Genomic DNA, 21,909 nt, shown 5'->3' with positions numbered 1-21,909 from the left:
AGCTAAGCATTCCAGGGGTAATTTAAGCAGCAGGGTTTGCTTCAAGAAACTCTTCTATGCTCACTGTTGCAACCATTAAAAGAAACGGGAGCTTCAAATAGTTAAAGATTTCTGGTCACATTTCAGCCTGTCCAGTCAAGTCCAGAGTGCCCACTGGCTATGTGAAAATTAGCACCTTGCATTCACACACACACACAAAAGCTTAGGTTTACCTTCTGGGGGTCCTGTTACTCTTATAATGATAGAAAAATCACCCTCTGTGACAGAGCAGGGTAATTTAACCACCTTTGCAAGAACTATAGGAGGTACACCTTTTGCCAAATGGGTGCCAATAATGGTTCTGTCTTTGCAAGACACTTCTGGCAGCTCTGCCCACGTCCCTCTCAAACATGTGCTCTGCACTACCACACCCCTGCTTGCTACATGAAAGTGGTAAACATTAAATACCCTCTTTATATGAATTATAAAGCACAAGGGAGCAGCCAGTCAAGCAGGGAGATGCATTTCCCCGGGACAAATTCCTATTCTGTGCTATGTTTTAGAATAATGTCAGCCTTAGGGGGCATTTTCTTCAATAACTATAAACCCCACTATTTTCAACATAGTAAATTAACACGTTTCCCATTGTTTCCAAATGTTTTCATGCCCACTGTATTTTTCTCTTGTGCTTTCATTCCAATTCCTTCTGGATATCTGTATTCCTCAGTGGCGTTCACTTTCAGTCCTTGAGAGCCATAAATGGGCTAGGGTTTCAGGGTATTATCCAGAGGAGTGTGGTAGCCGTGTTAGTCCACTTAAGGTTATCAATAGAAATCAAACAAAATAAAACATGGAAAAGAAAATAAGATGATACCTTTTTTATTGGACATAACTTAATACATTTCTTGATTAGCTTTCGAAGGTTGCCCTTCTTCCTCAGATCGGAAATAAGCAAATGTGCTAGCTGACAGTGTATATAAGTGAAAACATTCAAGCATTACTATGACAGTCTGACAGGGTGGGAGGAGGGGGGTGGGTAGGAAGTATGCATGGGGACATCAAAGCATATCATTGATATTCTAACAGGATGGGTGTGGATAGGTGAGGGGAGGGGAGCTTTATGGTTTATAATGGGCTAGGAACCCCAGATCCTTGTTAAGTCCTTTCTGTTGGGTGTTAAAATATTCAATCATTCTGACTTCAAAGGTCTTACGTTCTTGTATGGTTTTAAAGTTACCTTTCAGGATTCTCACTGTGAAGTCACTGGTACAGTGTCCTGGTCCTGTAAAATGTTGACCAACAGGCGTGGGAACTCTGCTGGCACCAGTATTGTTCATGTGATGTCTATGTAAATTGAATCTTGTCTTAAGCATCTGGCCTGTTTCTCCAATATAGCATCCTTCGTTACATTTTTTACACTGAATGATATATACCACATTGGAAGATGAGCAAGTGAAAGATCCCTTTATGTTGAATATCTTTCCTTTGTGGATGACTTTGGGGTCCTGTGAAATATTTTGGCATAGTTTACTTTATAGAAAAGCCGTCAGGGAGAGGGTTTAGCATCTCCTACGGTGGACAAAGTGTCACTGTTTGCGCCTCACCCCCCCCCCCCCCCGGATGTGCAAATTCCTTATGCTGCCGGAGGCCGCGTCCCGCCAAGGAGTAGCGCGCGCTGTTGTGGTCTGAACCTGGTGGTGGCTCTAGTCTCGCGCAGGCAACGAGCGGACGGACTGGGCGGGAGGAGGAGGAGGAGGAGGGGGCGGTGACGTGCGCGCGCGGCGGTCATCTCCATCGCGTGCACTTGAAGTGGATTTTTGCTGTAAGCGGCTCGTGCGTTCTGCGGGGTGACGGTTGAGGAGGGGGTGGGGACGGGGGTACACCCGCGCGCTCTCTTGGGATTCTTATGTGGGTTATGCTGCGCGCGGAGAAGGGAGACTGGAGGAGGGGCTGCGTGTGATCACGCGAGCCCCGGGGGCTCCGGGAGTCACCCAGGAGGCGTCGACCCCGTACAGAGACCGAGCTGTAGTACGTGTAGCTGCGTGTTGTCCTTGTTATTACAGGAAGTAACAGGTCAGCGTGCGCATCATTGAATCTGTGTGTCCGTATTACAGAGTGTGTGTGTGTGTGTCGGTCCGTGCACAGATCAATACGTATGTCTGCGTGTCACTCTGTGTGTTTGTATATTCTATAAATGCTTTTCTGCTGCACAGGTCAGTGTGTGTGTGTGTGTGTGTGATTTGATCTGTGTGTCCCTGTTACAGAGTGTGTGTGTGTGTCCGTCCGTGCCCCTGCTTCACAGATCAGTACCTGTGTCTGCATGTCCCTGTTACAGAGGTGCGTATCACTCTGTGTGTTTGTATATTCTATAAATGCTTTTCTGCTGCACAGGTCAGTGTGTGTATGTGATTGGATCTGTGTGTCCCTGTTACAGAGTGTGTGTGTGTGTCGGTCCGTGCACAGATCAGTACGTGTGTCTGCATGTCCCTGTTACAGAGGTGCGTGTCACTCTGTGTTTTTGTATATTCTATAAATGCTTTTCTGCTGCACAGGTCACCGTGTGTGTGATTGAATCTGTGTGTCCCTGTTACAGAGTGTGTGTGTCCTTGCTGCACAGGTCACCGTGTGTATGTGATTGAATCTGTGTGTCCCTGTTACAGAGTGTGTGTGTGTGTCCGTCCGTGCCCCTGCTTCACAGATCAGTACCTGTGTCTGCATGTCCCTGTTACAGAGGTGCGTGTCACTTTGTGTGTTTGTATATTCTATAAATGCTTTTCTGCTTCACAGGTCAGTGTGTGTATCACAGAGGATGTGTGTCACTCTGGTGGTGGTGGGTAGGCAAAGTCTGCAAATAAGTTAGTTTTGCACATACTGTGGCAGCAAAGCTCACATCAAAGCCCCAGGGTATGTGGAGTAAGATCTCTGTCTCCCAAAGTTACTGGTAAAGCTTGCTGTAGTAATTGCATTGTGCTAAAGAGAGTGCCTTTCTGGAGTTCATAAGATGTAACCTGTATAGAAAACTTATTGTGCTTGAAAATTAATTTTAATTAAGGACATGGAAGAAAGATGCAGAAATGTTCCCCATTTACTTGGCCTCAGACTACATTTCTTGCTACTTGAGGATCTTCCTCTCTACGCAATTTATGGAGTCACCCGAGACTGACACCTTTATGATCAGTGCTGCTCTGGGGTCTTTCCTCTTTTGCCACTGTCTGGCTTCCTTGCACCCAGATTATTTTTTTTTGTTTGTTTTGTTTGGTGAAGATTGGGATGCCATAGGTGATCAGAATCTCTTCATTCTCCACAGTTCTCTTAGGGTTATGATCCCAGTGCTTTTATGGTACAGTCATGTATTGTTTGCAAAGTTTGCAATGAATGAGATGTTCCACCTTGTGCTGTTCTGTGTAGAAATTTTCTGCTATCAGAACGTCGCAGTTTACGAGATGCTGTTTCCAGCTCTTTCTTACAGAATTTACAGATATCTGATGTACCATTTTTGTTTTCTATGCCAGCTGTAAACCATCTCATCCATAATCCGTTGTCCTGGGCTGAAACTATCAGTCGCTCTTCCTTAGCTATGAAATCACTTACCAACACCTATTTTCTAGGAGGTAAAGGGTTCGTGCACTAATTCTTCGCTAATTGGTTAGTGTGCGGCAGCGTAGCTGCGCTAACCAATTAGTGCAGAATATGGCTTCTCTCCATCCCCTCAGACACACCCCCAGCGCTAAAAAATAAATTCTGTTTTTTAGCACATGGGAAGTGTACGCTGATCCCAAAACTACTGTGTGACACCTGAGTGCTCCCTGCAATAGTGCTTTTAACCCAGTGGTTAAGAACACATTAGTGCTTGCTGCAGCTTAGTACAAGGTCCCCATAGTGTTGTAGCCCGAGGGATAGTACTGACATTCATGCAGCCCTCTAAATGTTCCCCACCCCTGTCCTAGCTTAATGATGGAGATTAATTCTGGATTAATTTAACTTTGTAAGTCTCTATGAGGTATGTTTACTAAGGTGCGTTCAGGGCCGGTCAAACCCGGTAAGCGGGGTACGCACCGCAGGGGGGTGCCTGCCTTCAAGGGTGCTGCGCCGCTATACCGCGCCGCCCTTGGCGGTTTAAAGCTTTTATTTATCTCCGTCCCTGCGGCCGCATCATTTCAAAGCCCTGCCCGTCTCTAGCCTTCCCTCCGTTCGTGAGTTTGTTCCTGCAGAGTCCCGCCTTCTGATGTCATTTCCTCGAGGGCGGGACTCTGAGGGAACGAACTCACGAAGGGAGGGAAGGCTAGAGACGGGCATGGCTTTGAAATGATGCGGCCACTGGGACAGAGGTAAATTAAAAAAGACTTAAACCACGCAGGGTGGCAAGAAGAAAAAGGGGGATGTTGGGGGGAGAAGAGGGCGGGCAGGTGGCCATAAATGGGAGGGGGATGGGGGTGAAGGAGAATCGCTGGACAGGGGCAGGGTGGCAGAAAAGAGAAAGGAGATGGGGGGGGGGGCGCCAACTGATAGTCTGCAGGGGGCACCAGAGACCCTAGGACCGGCCCTAGGTGCGTTAGCGTTTTTAACTTATCTGTAAATTTTACCTATACATGTCTGTGGGCACGTTAGCGTTTAACGCGCGTTCACCGTTTACATGCGTTAAAAATGCTAACGCGCCCATAGCATCGCTTAGTAAATCTAGCCCTATGTCTTTGAAAATGAGCCTATCTCTGTCTCTCCCTGCCAATTTTGGGGTACAGACCCTAGAAGTCTGCCCGACAGTGGTCCTACTTCCCAAGTACTGCAGTTGCTGTGGAAGCCCACTCCAGCCTTGATCCTGATCTATTTTTCGCCATTTACGGGACCCAGAAGTCTTCCAGGCATTGGTCCTACTTTCCAACATCTGAAGCTGCTGGCAAAGCTCACTCCAGTTATGAGGTCATTTAAGTTTTACTTTAGCTGGATTCTGTCCTTTTTATATATAGTGATCCTCTGTGTTTATCAAACTTTCTGCATTTCTGTGAAGTTTTTTTTTAATGTGGTGTATAATTTGCATAAACATAATTTGTCAGTTTGTGTGCAATAGTTGAAGTTCATGTATATTAAACTGATTTTTCAAAATTTGCTTGTCAGTAAAGGTTTTCAGTTTACCGGAGTTTACATTAGTCTCATGAAGGAAAACAAACTGGAGTCATAGCAAGTTATGATTTTTTTAAATTGGCCTGACATAAAGAGATGTAGTACAAGAGCTTGCTTAGTCATGCATTTCTCTTTCTTATAGTTTGTGTGTCTTTGCGAGACAACAGTCACTGGAGAAACCTAGCCAAAAACGTCTGGTATATATAAACAAGCACAGAAAGCAGTGGCATAAGTTCAGATTAAGGGCCCCCAAGGAGACATTTTCAGACAGAGTCCCAAGATTGATGGGGGAAAAGGTTCCATTACAAAAAAAATCAGGGACTAGTCCCCATCTCTCTTGTGCCTCCAGCACCGCAAGAGCTGTATTGTCAGAATTTATGTCACAGACAGGTAGAGGAGTGCTAGCACATTTGCTTATTTCCGATCTGAGGAAGAAGGGCAACCTTCGAAAGCTAATCAAGAAATGTATTAAGTTATGTCCAATAAAAAAGGTATCATCTTATTTTCTTTTCCATGTTTTATTTTGTTTGATTTCTATCGATGTCACAGACAGTAATCTCTGCTTCTCAGCTGAATGTCTTACCATGGCAGTGGGTTTTGCAGTCTTAAGGGAGAAGAGCTGAGGTTTGCAGAATGGAGAGATCTGTAATTTTGGCTTCTAATGTTGTGGTTTCTCTTTTGCTTGAAACCCCTGGAGTAATTTTTACCATGTGAGTATCTGGATGCTGGTAGTGTATTTGTATGTGTTAGTGATCCTGAGCATTCACAAAAGAATTGAATGCTCTAAGAGGGTACAGGAGAGTTTAAAACAAACCACATTCAAATGCAGTATTTACTACACCCTTAAATTAGGCTATTGTTTCTTAGCTTTCTCTACTGTCATGTACAGGGAAATAGAAGCTTGCATCCAGTAGATTTTTTTAGTTCATTGTATGGCTGCTGTTTCATAGCCTAGTCAGGAAATATGTTTTTTGACCTTTACATTATTATTATTTTTTAAAAATGACAATAGGGCGTTTTCTGATATTCAAACAAAGGAATTTTCAAATGACGTATAGATGGTCACACGCTTGATGTAATCCCAAAGGGAATACTCCTCATGAAAAAAGTGGCTGTGGAAAGAAACCTTAAATTTTGGAGAGATTAGGTGTGCACCAAATAGAAGAAAAGGTATCAACATGAAGAGTTTAGTATGACTTGTTTTTAAGATAAGTGACATGCACTTAACTGTTACAGTATCATTTGATAATTTAGTTTCAGTAATATTTATTTGTATTAAACATTAACACATGAAATATGTTATTTTTGGACCTAGAATAAAATAATTCTTAAGATGTAATAAAGGGTCCTGAGTTAGTTGCATGCCTAATGCAGCAAAAATGACAACACTGGACATTCTAAAGTCATCAGTGTTAGTTTTGCCATCTGTGTGTGCTGTGTTAATTATTTAAAAAAAATGTTTTCTGGAGGGGGTTGGAAAATAGATGTGAATGCACTAATCAGCTAGCAAGCTGATAATACCACTGTGGTAACTGGTTAGCATGTCCATAACATGTGTGGTAACAGCTGGATTTAACAGTAATTTTTTTAAATGGCTCCATTAGCACATGGCCAGAAATAAAGCGAATAGGAAATCTCTCTTTTTGATGTCTGGGCTAGTGGAGGAGTGGCCTAGTGGTTAGGGTGGTGGACTCTGGTCCTGGGGAACTGAGTTCGATTCCCACTTCAGGCACAGGCAGCTCCTTGTGACTCAGGGCAAGTCACTCAACCCTCCATTGCCCCATGTAAGCCGCATTGAGCCTGCCATGAGTGGGAAAGCGCAGGGTACAAATGTAACAAAAATAAAAGAGATACTATTGGAGATTCTACATGGAATGTTGCTACTATTGGAGATTCTACATGGAATGTTGCTATACCACTAGCAACATTCCATGTAGAAGCCTGCGCGGCCACATTGGTGATCTGCAAGGGCCGACTTCTACATGGAATGTTGCTAGTGGAATAGCAACATTCCATGTAGAATCTCAGATAGTAGCAACAGTGGAGGAGTGGCCTAGTGGTTAGGGTGGTGGACTTTGGTCCTGGGGAACTAAGTTCGATTCCCACTTCAGGCACAGGCAGCTCCTTGTGACTCAGGGCAAGTCACTCAACCCTCCATTGCCCCATGTAAGCCGCATTGAGCCTGCCATGAGTGGGAAAGTGCGGGGTACAAATGTACCAAAAAAAAAAAAGAGCTTAGCATGTCCAGTGAAATTTCGATCACAATACAAGACACTCATTCTTACCCACAAGGTCCTGCACACCGGCAAGCCCTCGTACCTTTCTTCTCTACTCATTCTCTATAGCCCATCCTGTACCTTTTGTTCCATTGATTCCCATCGTTTGGTCCTACCTTCCCCTAGGCATGCTCGCTATGACACTACTAGGAAGTCTGCGTTTCATTTTTTGGCCCCATATTTTTGGAATAATTTGCTCCCAGGTATCAGAGCAGAGGTTTCCTTTACTTGTTTTCAAGAGTTACTTAAAACTCTTTTTTTTTTTTTTTTTAATGTAGCTTTCAATGTTTTGCCTTGAATATGTCCTAAATATGATTTATGACCTGTCTGTATAGTAGAACCCAGGAAGCATAGGAATGTGGTTTTTTTTTCCCTGCTCTCTTGATGATTGCATCCTTTTCTAACTTTTATTGAATTACTTTTCTATTGTTCACTGCTTTGACCTTATTGAAGAAAGGGCAGTATGTCAAGTTTTGATTAAAACATAAGACATTTCTTAGCGCACTACGGGCTTCTTTTACAAAGCCGCACTAGTGATTTCTGTGCGGCATATGAGAGGAAGCCCATAAGAATTGAATGGGCTTCCTCTCATTTGCCGCACCAGGAATCGGTACCTCGGCTTTGTAAAAGAGGCCCTACATTGAGGCATATTTTCAAAGCCCTTTGGGAGGCTATGTTCCATAGGTTTCTATGGAACTTTGGGAGGCTCAGTGCTTTGAAAATGAGCCCGATTGGCTACCAGTCAAGGCAAGAATATTTTTCAAAGCAAGCACCCTAATTTTCAAGATACTATTCAGAATAGCACCTAAATATATGCTTAAATTGAACTATCCTCAAGAAATGCCAGCCCTGAAAACAGAAACTACCTACTCTTGCATCTACCCAACTGCAAAAACACCATCTACAAAATTATCTACACAGCAGGATTTAGCTACCTGGGTTCCAAATGGTGGAACTCGATAAAACCGTAAGAAGCGTCAGAAATCTCCTCCACTTCAGAAAAGAAATGAAAACCTACCTCTTCAAAAAATTCTACAGCTAATCACAAACATATCGTTGCCTTCCTTTCAAATCTACCTCTTCAAAAACTATGGGGTCCTTTTACTAAGCCACATAAGTGTCTATGTGCGCCAAAATGGAGTTACTGCCCGACTACCGCGTGGCTCTTGTGGTAATTTCATTTTTGGCGTGCGTCCGATACGCGTATCTGAAAAATATTTTTTATTGTCGGGCACGCGTAACGGATGTGCGCCAAGTGGCATTTGGCATGCGTAGGTCATTACCGCTTGGTTACCCTGTGAGTCTTTACCGCTAGGTCAATGGCTGCACGGAAAATGCACGGTTATTTTCATTTTGACGCACTTCCATTTTCATAAATGGGCCCCTTAGATTGTATTCCCTTATGGGGACAGGAAAGTACATACTAGTCTTGTGCTGCTACTGAAGAGGCACGAGCTTGATCCAAAATCCAAATCCAAATGTAGCGATGTGGTATAGCTGGTGGACTTAAATGGGGCAATGGCTGCTCTCCAAATGCGTGTCATAAATTGTAAACTTCCCCTGTTGTATCATTGGATAAGAATAAAAACTGCTGTAAAACTACTGAAGAATGCACAGAATTCTGCCCTGCTTTAACAATGTGTGGTGCTGCCACCTAAAGTGGTGGAAATAAGTATTTGATCCCTTGCTGATTTTGTAAGTTTGCCCACTGACAAAGACATGAGCAGCCCATAATTGAAGGGTAGGTTATTGGTAACAGTGAGAGATAGCACATCACAAATTAAATCCGGAAAATCACATTGTGGAAAGTATATGAATTTATTTGCATTCTGCAGAGGGAAATAAGTATTTGATCCCCCACCAACCAGTAAGAGATCTGGCCCCTACAGACCAGGTAGATGCTCCAAATCAACTCGTTACCTGCATGACAGACAGCTGTCGGCAATGGTCACCTGTATGAAAGACACCTGTCCACAGACTCAGTGAATCAGTCAGACTCTAACCTCTACAAAATGGCCAAGAGCAAGGAGCTGTCTAAGGATGTCAGGGACAAGATCATACACCTGCACAAGGCTGGAATGGGCTACAAAACCATCAGTAAGACGCTGGGCGAGAAGGAGACAACTGTTGGTGCCATAGTAAGAAAATGGAAGAAGTACAAAATGACTGTCAATCGACAAAGATCTGGGGCTCCACGCAAAATCTCACCTCGTGGGGTATCCTTGATCATGAGGAAGGTTAGAAATCAGCCTACAACTACAAGGGGGGAACTTGTCAATGATCTCAAGGCAGCTGGGACCACTGTCACCACGAAAACCATTGGTAACACATTACGACATAACGGATTGCAATCCTGCAGTGCCCGCAAGGTCCCCCTGCTCCGGAAGGCACATGTGACGGCCCGTCTGAAGTTTGCCAGTGAACACCTGGATGATGCCGAGAGTGATTGGGAGAAGGTGCTGTGGTCAGATGAGACAAAAATTGAGCTCTTTGGCATGAACTCAACTCGCCGTGTTTGGAGGAAGAGAAATGCTGCCTATGACCCAAAGAACACCGTCCCCACTGTCAAGCATGGAGGTGGAAATGTTATGTTTTGGGGGTGTTTCTCTGCTAAGGGCACAGGACTACTTCACCGCATCAATGGGAGAATGGATGGGGCCATGTACCGTACAATTCTGAGTGACAACCTCCTTCCCTCCGCCAGGGCCTTAAAAATGGGTCGTGGCTGGGTCTTCCAGCACGACAATGACCCAAAACATACAGCCAAGGCAACAAAGGAGTGGCTCAGGAAGAAGCACATTAGGGTCATGGAGTGGCCTAGCCAGTCACCAGACCTTAATCCCATTGAAAACTTATGGAGGGAGCTGAAGCTGCGAGTTGCCAAGCGACAGCCCAGAACTCTTAATGATTTAGAGATGATCTGCAAAGAGGAGTGGACCAAAATTCCTCCTGACATGTGTGCAAACCTCATCATCAACTACAGAAGACGTCTGACCGCTGTGCTTGCCAACAAGGGTTTTGCCACCAAGTATTAGGTCTTGTTTGCCAGAGGGATTAAATACTTATTTCCCTCTGCAGAATGCAAATAAATTCATATACTTTCCACAATGTGATTTTCCGGATTTAATTTGTGATGTGCTATCTCTCACTGTTACCAATAACCTACCCTTCAATTATGGGCTGCTCATGTCTTTGTCAGTGGGCAAACTTACAAAATCAGCAAGGGATCAAATACTTATTTCCACCACTGTAGATGCAACTCATTCTACATTTATATTTAGTGTATTAAACAAAAGTTAACTGGCCCTTAAAACTGCACAGAAATAGAATGGACATGATCCTTTCTGGGGAGACCGTGGAGTATCTGGGTGTCTGCTTTGAAATGGCGAGGGGAGCAGATTTCCTTCTAGAGGAGTGCATAGCGGAACCTCAGGTCCAGAAGTGCAGTCTTTGTGGTCTCCCAGGGTCTGGGATTATCTTCAGCTCTTGGGTTCCATTTCAGCAACCCTGGAGGTGATGCCTTGGGTACTGACTCACATGTGCCCTATTCAGATGGCCCTCTTGTCTCAGTGGATACTGGCATGTCAGGATTTTGACTACTAGCTACCACATCCTTCCAGAGTGCAGAGCTGTCTGGACTGGTGGGACAATCCCAGTCATCTTCTCTGTTGGGTCCTGTTGGACCCATTAGATTGGGTGGTGGTCACCACAGATGCAAGTTTCCTTGGTTGGGAGATCACTGTTTGGGCAAAGTGGTGCAGGGGAGATGGTCCCATCTGCAGTCCTCTTGGTCCATCAGCCACCTGGAGACCTGGGTGGTCAGGTTAGTTCTGATGGGGTTCCTGCCCCCGGTTCACGGGAGAATGGTCTGAGTGATGGTGGACAGTGCCACGGCAGTGGATAATATCAATAAGCAGGGTGGCACCAGGAGTCAGGTGGCTGCCCTTTTTCGGTGGGCAGAGGTGTGGATCTGGTGGCCTTGTTAGCAATCCATATAGCTGGCAAAAACAAGGTTCAAGCAGACTTCCTCAATTGATACCTGCTGAATCCGGAGGAGCGGGAGTTGGGGCAGGCAGCCTTTCAGCTTCTCTCGGACTAGTGGCAGCAGCTGGTCTTTGACCTCATGACCTTGGTCAGCAGTGGCAAGCTAGAGCGTTTCTTCAGTTGCCGGAGACAGACAGTTTCACAGGGGATAGATGCAGTGGTTCAATAGTGCCCCACAGAGGAGCCATTGTATGTCTTCCCACCATGGCTTCTGATAGGCTGGGTGCTTGCAGACTAGAATGACATCCTTTTGTGGTGCTTCTGGTGGCCCTAGATCGGCCTTGAAGATCGTAGTATGAGGAACTGATTCATCTGTTAGTAGATAATCCACTCCCCCAGGGTTGGGGCTAGCTCATGCAGGATCCAATGGAAGTGGAGGATCTGGATCCCTTCTGGCTTACGTTCTGGTCCTTGAAAGGTAGTGTTTAGTGAGAAAAAGGGTTCTCACTTGCTGTGATCTCCACCTTGCTTAAGGCCCATAAGTCTTCCATTTCTTTGGCCTACATCTGGGTTTAGAAGGTTTTTGAGAGCTGGTGTGGTCTAATGGAAGGCACAGATTCCTGAGGTACTGGGGGGGTTCCTTTAGCAGGGGGTTTGACAAGGGCTTGGCGCTGAACTTGCTTAAAGTCCAGTTGGCAGTTTTCTCTTGCTTCCAAGGCAGAATCATGGGCCTTTCCCTCACCACTTATGGGGGACATTGCTTGGTTTCTGAAGGGGGGTCACTGGTTTGCATCCTCCTGTGTGTGGGTCTGTTCCCGCTTGGGATTTAAATTAAGTGCTGATTATGCTCTCAGGTCCACCCTTTGTGCCTCTGCAGACTATCTCGATTAAGGACCTCACTCTGAAAGTGATTTTCCTGGTAGCAATTTCTTTGACCAGGAGGGTGCTGGAGCTTCAGGCTCTGTCTTGTCAGGACCCCTGTCTCCCCTTTTACTGAGGACTCCCATTCTGTTAAATGTTTGACGAGGTTTTTTGCTCCAAGGCACAGACAGACAATCTGGACTCCTTTTGTATAATTCTTTCCAACTTCTGTTGGGTTGGAAGCATAAACAATCCCCAATCTCTGAAATCTATAGGCCATGGTAGATATGTTTACCTGGAATAGAATCCCAAAGGAGCAGAGGAAGGCACAGAGCTCCACACGTGTAAGGAAAATAGTCTTTAATTCAAAGCACCATACATAGACCCAACACCGGTCCGTGTTTTGACAGAGACACCGCCTGTATCACGGGTCTAATAAAATCACTCTCTATGTAAACAGACTTCTGTATATGGTCCTAAAATAAGTGACACAAAGAAGTCACTTCTTCAGCATGAGGAATGTATCCATTAACGTCTGAACTTTGTTATGGTGAAACCTGCAACATTCTGTGCTATTCCCTTGATGATCTTGTTCCAAACAGAAACTGAGAGTAGACTAGACAAGATTAACATCCTGAGCTTGCCTGGACAAGACCCTTGCAATTTTTTTTTCTTCTACTGTACTAATGTTGAGAAATTATGATGCTGGAAAAGATTACCTAGGCAAGTGAGACAGGCCTAGGCTTGGAGGGTGAAACAAATTTTACTTAGTGGGATGTTCAGAGTATCCAGAGTACCTGAATGTAACTCACCTTGAGCTACTACTGAAAAAGGTGTGAGCAAAATCTGAATAAACTAGTAAAAGAGACCCGTTTCCAACAGAAAGGAAACGGGCGCTAGCAAAGTTCCAGGGCCCCTCCCCCTCCTCCCTCTCATCTCAGGACCTCCATCCCTCCCCCTCCCTCCTCTCTCTTGTCTCAGGACCCCCCCCCCCTCCGATTTCCGCTGCCCAGTGCCTCCCTCCCTCTGTTTCTGTGGCCTCCGAGTGCAAGGAGGACGTGTGCGGGTGCCCCAGCCCTTCGTACGTGGCAGCTGCTGTTTAAAAAGTTTTACCTCCTGCTCGGCCGGCAACACTCAAGTCCAGCAAGTATAGATGCCGCTTCAAACAGGCTGTGGTTCGCTGTTCCTCTGGTCCCGCCCTCATTTCCTGTTTGCAGAAGGGCGGGACCACAGGAACAGCGAACCACAGCCTGTCTGAAGCGGCGTCTATACTTGCTGGACTTGAGTGTTGCCGGCCGAGCAGGAGGTAAAACCTTTTAAACAGCAGCTGCCACGTACGAAGGGCTGGGGCACCCGCACACATCCTCCTTGCACTCAGAGGCCACAGAGACGGAAGGAGGCGCTGGATGGCGGAAATGGGAGGAGAGGGGGGGCGTGGAACTCAAACAGCAGTGGGGCTGTTGCGGCCCGTGGAACTCGGGCGATGGGAGTGGAAGGAGGGAGGGAGGGAGGTTGGGGATCATGGAACTCAGGGGGGGAGGCGTTTGGTTACTCACCTCCAGTGGCTGCTGCTGTGGTCCCTTCCCTGTCACTTCCCATTGGTCTGCCCTGTGACGTCATCCCCAAGGCGGACCAATAGGAACTGTGTTACGAACCCAGGCAGCCAGACAGAAATGCAGAGGTCCAAATTATTATATAGGATAAGTTGAGCGACAGAAAGAGGTCAACTGGTCCAGGCGCCATTTTGAAGAATGTATGTTTCGACTAACGCTGAGTCACATTGAGGTATGTGTTGTTATATGTAAGGGATTTGTGATTTATTTTGGACATCCTTTAATTGTATGCTTGTAATGTTTTAGGACATATGCCCTGATGCAGGTCTCCGAAACGTGGACCATGTTGGTGATGGGTCCGATTTAAAGCTTGTAATATCTCAAGCAAGTTGAATTGAAAGGACAATTTTGTATGAAGAATAAAGTTTTGTATGAGAGAATACTGACTCACCATCATTATTGTTCATCATGGAGGGACATTGAGAATTTCCCTCTATATCTAGTTTTTTTGTGGAGTGTTGTTTTTTTGGATTTAAGAGGTAGAGAATGGGCATGGAAGCGCTATTCAGCTAGCGCACTGATAGCACATGTTAACTGAAAAATGCAGACAACTGGGAGCCCTTACTGCCTCCAAACTAGAAGTCAGGAAGTTCTCACACATTTTAATTTTTTAAAATGGCCGCATGCTAATGGTAACAATGCATGGCCAGAAATTCAACAATTAGAAGGAAGGCTATTTTTTTAAAACTTTATTGTTATAAATAAATTTGAGTATTACACCAAGAAAAATCACTTGATAAAGAGAACAAGATGAAATAAGAAATATTACAATAGCAGGCAAATAAGCCTCATTCAAAGGAAAATATATATACATTCATCCATAGCAATCCACAAAAGGAGTGGGTATTCAAGGCACATTTCTAGGAAAAACTAAAGAAGGCTGTTTTATGTCTGTGCTAGAAATGGGCTCAGGGACCCTTTTACTAAAGGGTTGGCACATGGCAACAGGCTTGTTGCGAGCCAATCCAGAACTACCGCCGGGCTACTGCAGGAGCCCGGTAGTAGTTCTCACGCCCAATGTGTGCTATTTTTTGGTGCTACAAAAGTATTTTCTATTTTTGTAGCGCCAGTGCTTACCCAGCGGTAATCGAACAGCGCCGTGTGCTGCCAGGTTACTGCTGGGTTAGCGTGTGAGCCCTTACCACCACCTCAGTGGGTAGCAGTAAGTGCACCCCCCCCCCCCGAAATGGCCATGCGGCAAGTGGTTCATTTACTGCACGACCAGTTCTTTTCCAGAAAAAAAAAGACATCCTTTTACCCATTGTGGTAAAAGTGGGCCTCAGCGCGTGTCAAACACATGCGCTGACGCTGGCGCATGTTCCCTTTTACAGCAGCTTATTAAAAAGACCCCTTAGTGCATTGGAAAGACCTGTGTAAGTGTGCTCTAAGCCCATTGACTAGCTCAGCTTCATAAAAAGGCCTCTATATTTTCATATTATAGTAATTACTGGTGATACAATTTTTATAATTCACCTCTGTACAGAAATTTTTTTTCTGGTCTAGCTTGTCTTTTTTTTTTTGTTTACTGCTAATCCAAAATAGAGCAGAAAATAAACAAAAAAAACAAACACACAAATTACAGCTGGAATTACCCCCCCACAAAAAAAATCACAGAACTTTCCAAATTAAAATATATATATATTTTTTTTTGTGGAGGAAAAGATCTCGGTGTAATTGCTGTATATGGCATATATATTCAATCAGCCGTAATCAATAGGTAATAACATCACTGGTCTAAAAACAAGACTTCCTGAATGAACATCATCCCAAACAAATGAAAATGATCTTTCATTCATTCCTTTTAACATTTAGGGCCCTGTTTACTAAGCCGTGTTGTAGGTGCGCTAGCATTTTTAGCATTCGCTAATGCTAGAGACACCCATATATTCCTATGTGTCTCTTGCATTAGTGCTTGCTAAAAACACTAGCACACCTTAGTAAACAGGGCTCTAAATTCGATCTAACCTATTTTTGCACTATTTTTCATATTAATATGTGAGGAATAATTGTTATATCCATTGTGAATGATTTAACTGTTTTTAGACCAGTCATTTTATATTATGTAATGTATTCTGTTGCTAGGTTAGATCAGATTAAGGGGCCCTTTTACTAAGCTGCAGTAAGCATTAATACGTGCTTACCATAGGATTAAAACCACTACCACAGGGTGTGGTCAGGCATCCCGTGGCAGTTTTGGAATCATTGTGTGCTTCCCACATGCTAAAAAAATTGATTTTATTTTTTAACGCTGGAGGCATGTCTGAGGCAGAGAGTAGGCATGTACTGGGCTAATCGGTTAGCACAGCTCTATTGCTGCACTTAGGGCCCCTTTTACCAAGCTGCAGTAAAAGGGGGCCTGCAGTGGCGTTGGCACGTAGATTTGCCGCAGCAGGTAAAAGGTTGTTTCAGCCCAAAAAAATGGCCCTGCAGTAATCGCAGGAATTGGCGCGCGGACATTTCCAGGAAGAACCCATACTGCCACCTATTTAGGTGATGGTAAGTGCTCCTTCACTAACCTGGTGCACCGGAAATGGATGTGCGCAGCAGTAGCCCGGTGGTAGTCCTGGTTTGACACATGGCAAAACGGCAGCACGTGTACTGCTTAGAAAATAGGTGTCAGCAAGTGCTGATATGCTAATGGGGAAATTAGCGCATGGCCATTAATAGTAAAAATGGAAAATGGGGCCATTTTACTGTTGTGCTAAAAGTGGCTTCAGCTTGGGGGAAAGTCCCACGCTGGGGATGCAGCAGACCACTTTTTAGCGCAGCTTAGTAAAAGAGCCCCAATATGTTATAAGGAATGAATAAAAGATCACCTTCAATCATTTGGGATGATATAAATCACACTTTTATTTGCATTACAGTGAACTGCTTTGCATCAAACTGTACTGCCCTGAAGCAACCACAAATTGGCTTCGGAGTGAGCATATCTATTGAGAGCAGTGTTATTAGCTGTTGGTTGAATATTTATACCGTATAGGACAGTTACACTTCGGGACTCTTCAGCTAACAGCGTTAAGCACTTTAACATGTGGTAAACTGTAAATGTTCAGAGTTTACGCCTCTGGTACTTGGCAGAGTCAGTCACAAAATCATTACTACTACTACCACTGGATCTGCTATAGACTGTTCTACTTTCTATGCTATTTGGATTGGAATTTCTCTTCTGCTTTCTATTTTGTTTATTAGTTAAAATTTGTACTCAGAAGGTTTTCTAATGAATTATATGAAAAGCATTAAATAAACTTGAGACTTGAAACTAATGTCTAATGCAGAATGCGTTAAGGCCTTTTTAGTATTTTAGGAGTTACTGAATGGTAAACTGTGTGTTAAGTGCTTTTAGTAATGGGTGTAGAAGCATTAGCCAGGCAGCACATTATACTTACTGTGCCTAAACAAGATGTTCAGAAGCAAATGCGGCCACTAGAGGCCATTAGCACCAGACTAGGACGGCATTCAAAAAAGCGTGGGATAAACATAAAGGAATCCTGTTCAGAAGAAATGGATCCGCAGAAGCTTAGTAGAGATCGGGTGGCAGCACTGATGGTGGGAGGCGGGGCTAGTGCTGGGCAGACTTCTATGGTCTGTGCCCTGAAAATGGCAGATACAAATCAAGGTCAGGTATACACATAAAGTAGTGTATACGAGTTATCTGTTGGGCAGACTGGATGGACCGTACAGGTCTTTCTCTGCCGTCATCTACTATGTTACTATGAGGGGGATAATCGAACGGGGGCGCCCATCTCTAAGGACGGCCCCCTTAAAGGGGCGGGGCAACCCATATTATCGAAACAAAAGATGGATGTCCATCTTTTGTTTCGATAATACGGTCGGGGACGCCCAAATCATGAAATTTAGGTCGACCTTAGAGATGGTCGTTCCCCGTTTTCGGTGATAATGGAAAGCAAGGACGCCCATCTCAGAAACGACCAAATACAAGCCATTTGGTCATGGGAGGAGCCAGCATTCGTAGTGCACTGGTCCCACTAACTGAATGTAAAAAGGGCCTTCCCTTACCGATCCGGAAAGGAACGGGCTTGCATGAAGGAAATTGCATGCAAATGAGCTGCTCGCTGTTAGCTCATTTGCACACGATTTCCTTACTAAGGAGGGGAAGCGACGGCAGTTGAGGATGTCCAAAATGTGGATGTTTCTGTGAGAAGGACATCCATGCCTTTGCTATGCCTCCAATATCCTCTTTATTTATTTATTTGGATTTTGGATCACAAGTAGCAGCAGTGAGAATTGAACCAGCCACCTCTAGATTGCAAGACCAGTGCTCTGGCCATTCCACCACTCCTCCACTCTATTCCATTCCCTTGAAATTTGGCTATCCCTGAGGGGGGGGGGGGGCAGTTGAGGACGTCCAAAATGTTTGAAAGAAGGACGCCCACATCTTCGTTATGCCTTCGCTGACACACACAACCCCCCCCCCCCCCCCCCCAGAGACCTGCATACTGCCCCCCCCCCCCTCCACAGGGATGGCCAAATTTCAAGAGAGTGGAATGGAGGAGTGGTGGAGTGGCCTAGTGGTTAAACACTGGTCTTGCAATCCAGAGGTGGCCGGTTCAAATCCCACTACTGCTACTTGTGATCCAAAATCTAAATAAATAAATAGAGATCCAAAATAGAGGAGGCCTCAAAATAGAGGAGGCGTCCTGCCTCCTGATGTAACTTACTGTTTTCTTGTAGGCAGGATGCAACAGAGACAGCCTATATTAATCATTGCCCGCCATAGCACCTGAGCAACAACACAGACAATGCTGTCTTGCTGACACCAACCGGCGCCTATTTTATAAAAGGCTGCTCCCCCTGAGATCAGAACCAGGCTACGCCTCTGGTAACTTCGTTTTTGTGTTCTTAATTTGCGCTCAAGGTCTATTATGCTTCTTGCTATTTGTCTGTTTTTATTACTAACAAATGCAATTATTTCTCCCCTGAGAATTAGAATGGGATCATCCATATGTTGCCCATTTGTCACCAGAAAATCTTGCCACTTGGCAGTTAAACGCTTGTTAAAGTCTTGGGAAGCAAACAGATATGCCGGAAATCTGGCGTTTGCTGAAAGTGTTGCGGCACCCCCACATCAATCCATATCATGACATGATCTGATATTTTTTCTGGGCCTATTACTGCTGATACCTGGGTGAACAGCTCTTGGGAAGTGAAAATGTAATCTAAACTTGACATTGTTTGATGCGCCTGTGATGCGTGTGTGAAATCCACTTCCTCTGGGTGTAGTAAGAGCCAAGGGTGTACCAGATCTAGCGCTAAACAAAACGTCTCCAGGATCGATGGAGACCTTGGGGCTTTATGATACTGGGCGTTCGTCTGATCTAGATATGAATCATATGTCAAGTTCATGTCTCCGGCTACAGTTATTGGCATCTGCGCGCACTGTTGACAAATCGCCCGCAAACGCTAATAGAAAGCCTGGTCAGGGACTGCCGGAGCATATACTGCCACCAGTACTAGCTCCCTACCTTGCAAGTTGAGTTGAACTCCCACGTACCTACTTTCTCCATCCTTAACAACTTTCCTTGGCATGCTACCGATTTATGTATGAGTATCGCTACCCCTCCCCACTGCCCAGTTGCCGGAGAACAGTATACACTCCCCACCCACCTATGTTGTAACTTCAAGTGTTCCTCTGCTGAGAGCCTAGTCTGTAAACAGACTATATCCGCTTTATGCCTAATCAGGCTGCTATTATTTTGGATCTCTTGATGGGAGAAGAAATCCCCCCCAACATTCCATGACACAATACGTGTCTTATGCTTCGACACTTTAACCATTTCCTAGTGTACAGTGATACTCTGCTAATCTCAGTTTTCTCTAATTGTCCTGGGGCGCCCAGCCTCACCCCGGTACCAATTCTCCTGGTGTCTCACTTTGAATTAGACCTCCACATTCGTTCTAGCCTCCCATGGTAACATAACGCCGCCCCTCTTCAAACCCCTCTCTGTCTGCTTGACCTCCCAATGATCTTCCGCTTGTCCTTTTCCTTGCCCTTCTCTTCCTCTTTGTAACTCCCCTGCCAAACCTTTAACCCTCCCTCTCCCTCCGAACCCTATTAATATCCATCTCCACAGAATGGATACGGAAACTCACTTTGTGCTTGAGGTCCTACTCCCCACATCAGAGTTCGTTACATCACCCGTGCTATATAATAAAGTTTGCACTATTGCTTACAGTTTCCCCCGTGCGTTTCAGTCACACAAACATGGCACATGCATTCATACATTACTTGATCGCCTCCTGTCCATTTGGTTATAAAGTCCTGTGCGGCGTCTACCTTGTCAAAAATCCGCCAACGTCCCTGCTTGTGTATTTTAAGTGTTGCTGGTAAATAAGCATAAAATGGACATTCTTCTCATGTAGTTGACTACAAAGTGGCGTGAATTTTCTTCTGCGTTCTTGCAAGGCAGCAGAGTAGTCTTGGAAAATTTTCACTGGATGCCCATCATAGTGCACTTTGCCTCCTTTCAATCTGTAGCAATGTAAAATCTCCATTTTATGTGTGTAGTTATGGATTTTCATTATAACCGCACATGGCTCCTGTCGGCCATCTTGTTGGCAGCCCACTCAAAGAGCTTGCTCCAAACATAATGGCCTGTTGTGATCCGAAACCTCAAACTCTGAGGTAAGCCATTTTTCAAGCACTGAAAATGCATTATTGCTGAACGACTCAGGAAAGCCAATTATCCTTAAATTCGCTCTCCGCATTCGATTCTATAGGTCATCTATCTTCTCCATGAGTTCTTGTACTATGTTTTGCAGTCGTACCGCCGCTGCCTCTATCAATGGGGCAGCGTCTTCCAGTGCTAATACACGCTGTTCAAACTCTCCCAGTCTTGCACCAACGTCCGTTAAAGTTTTTTCAAAACTGGATAGCTGCTTGGAAAGATTGTCCAGCTTAGGTTCTATCGCGTTTTCCACCGCGGCGTTTAACTGCAGCAACTGTTCCGTGGAGAAGGACTGGCTGTTATGCGGCTTTGGGCCGTCCATCTTGACCGCCGGTGAACGAATTTTTTTCTTTTTCTCTTTTAGTACCTTTGCTGACCATATCTCCGGTCACTGTAGTGATATATTTGTCCATTAAGAAAGGGTCTCGTCGTATTGATGAATCAATTTTCGGGATGATGATTTAAAGCAAGGTTTATGCGGGAGTGGAAGCCTCAGAGAGCATGGCGGCACGTCTTACTCCCTCAATGCATCACGTGGTCTCCAAAAAGAAATATATATACTGCAGGGTTTACCCAGCGGTAATTGGGCCACATCAGTAGGTGGCAGTAAGTGCTCCTCCCCCGCATGGCCACATGCTAATTGCAAGCTTACCACATGACCATGTGTTTTTTTCTGGCTTTTTACCCGCTGCGGTAAAAACGGCTGCCACTGCTACTGCAGGGCCCTTTTTACCACAGCTTGGTAAAAGGACGCCTGTGCGGTTTAATAAAGGGGCCCCTATATGCAGTTTGGGCTGAAGACCTAATTACATTGCCTAAAATAAGCATTTTTCCTTGAGAATGCATATAAACAGTTTTTTTGTTAGAAGAGATTTTTCAGATTTTTTAAATTGAAATCTGTTTTTATTGTCAACCCATAACAATAAACACATAGTTTCCGGATAATGTCAGATGTCCAATGCAAGAACACAGGAAGCTTTTAATGTTTTAAACATTTTGGGCCCTGTTAACTAAGCTGTGCTGTAGACGCTCAAACCTTTTAGCGCGTGCTAATGCTAGAGACACCCATAGGGCCCTTTGTAACATGCTTCTTAACCCCCTTCCATCCCACTCCAACAACCCTCTCTATATCCCCTCTCCTCCCCATTAACCCTGTCTTTTCTTCCAAGTGGCTTAGTAAACAGGGCCCTTTAACATACTTCTTAACCCCCCTCCTATCTCCCATCCCTTCCATCCCACTCCACCAACCCTCTCTATATCCCCTCTCCTCTCCACTAACCCTCTCTTTCCTTCCAAGTGTCAATCATATTTTTAAAATTCCCTTTCACTACCACATTTTTGTTTTATATTAATCTTGTAACAATCCATTTTATGAATTAATACACTTACATC

The 21,909-nt window shown here is 44.8% G+C and overlaps 1 protein-coding gene across 1 annotated transcript in view; it reads left to right on the top strand.

Annotated features, from left to right (window-relative positions):
* The first annotated feature begins 1,947 nt into the window (after window positions 1–1,947).
* DENND2C (DENN domain containing 2C) overlaps window positions 1,948–21,909 on the top strand; it is a 151,902-nt gene continuing 131,940 nt past the window's right edge. The window contains exon 1 of the mRNA XM_030220812.1: window positions 1,948–2,052. The gene's annotated coding sequence lies outside the window, so the exon portion shown is untranslated. The remainder of the gene's footprint in view (window positions 2,053–21,909) is intronic.

The sequence above is a fragment of the Microcaecilia unicolor genome, chromosome 12 (genome assembly GCF_901765095.1).
Source record: "Microcaecilia unicolor chromosome 12, aMicUni1.1, whole genome shotgun sequence".
Taxonomy (NCBI): Eukaryota; Metazoa; Chordata; class Amphibia; order Gymnophiona; family Siphonopidae; genus Microcaecilia; species Microcaecilia unicolor.
Note: the sequence above shows the minus strand (reverse complement) of the source record. Positions and strands in the feature narration are given on the sequence as shown.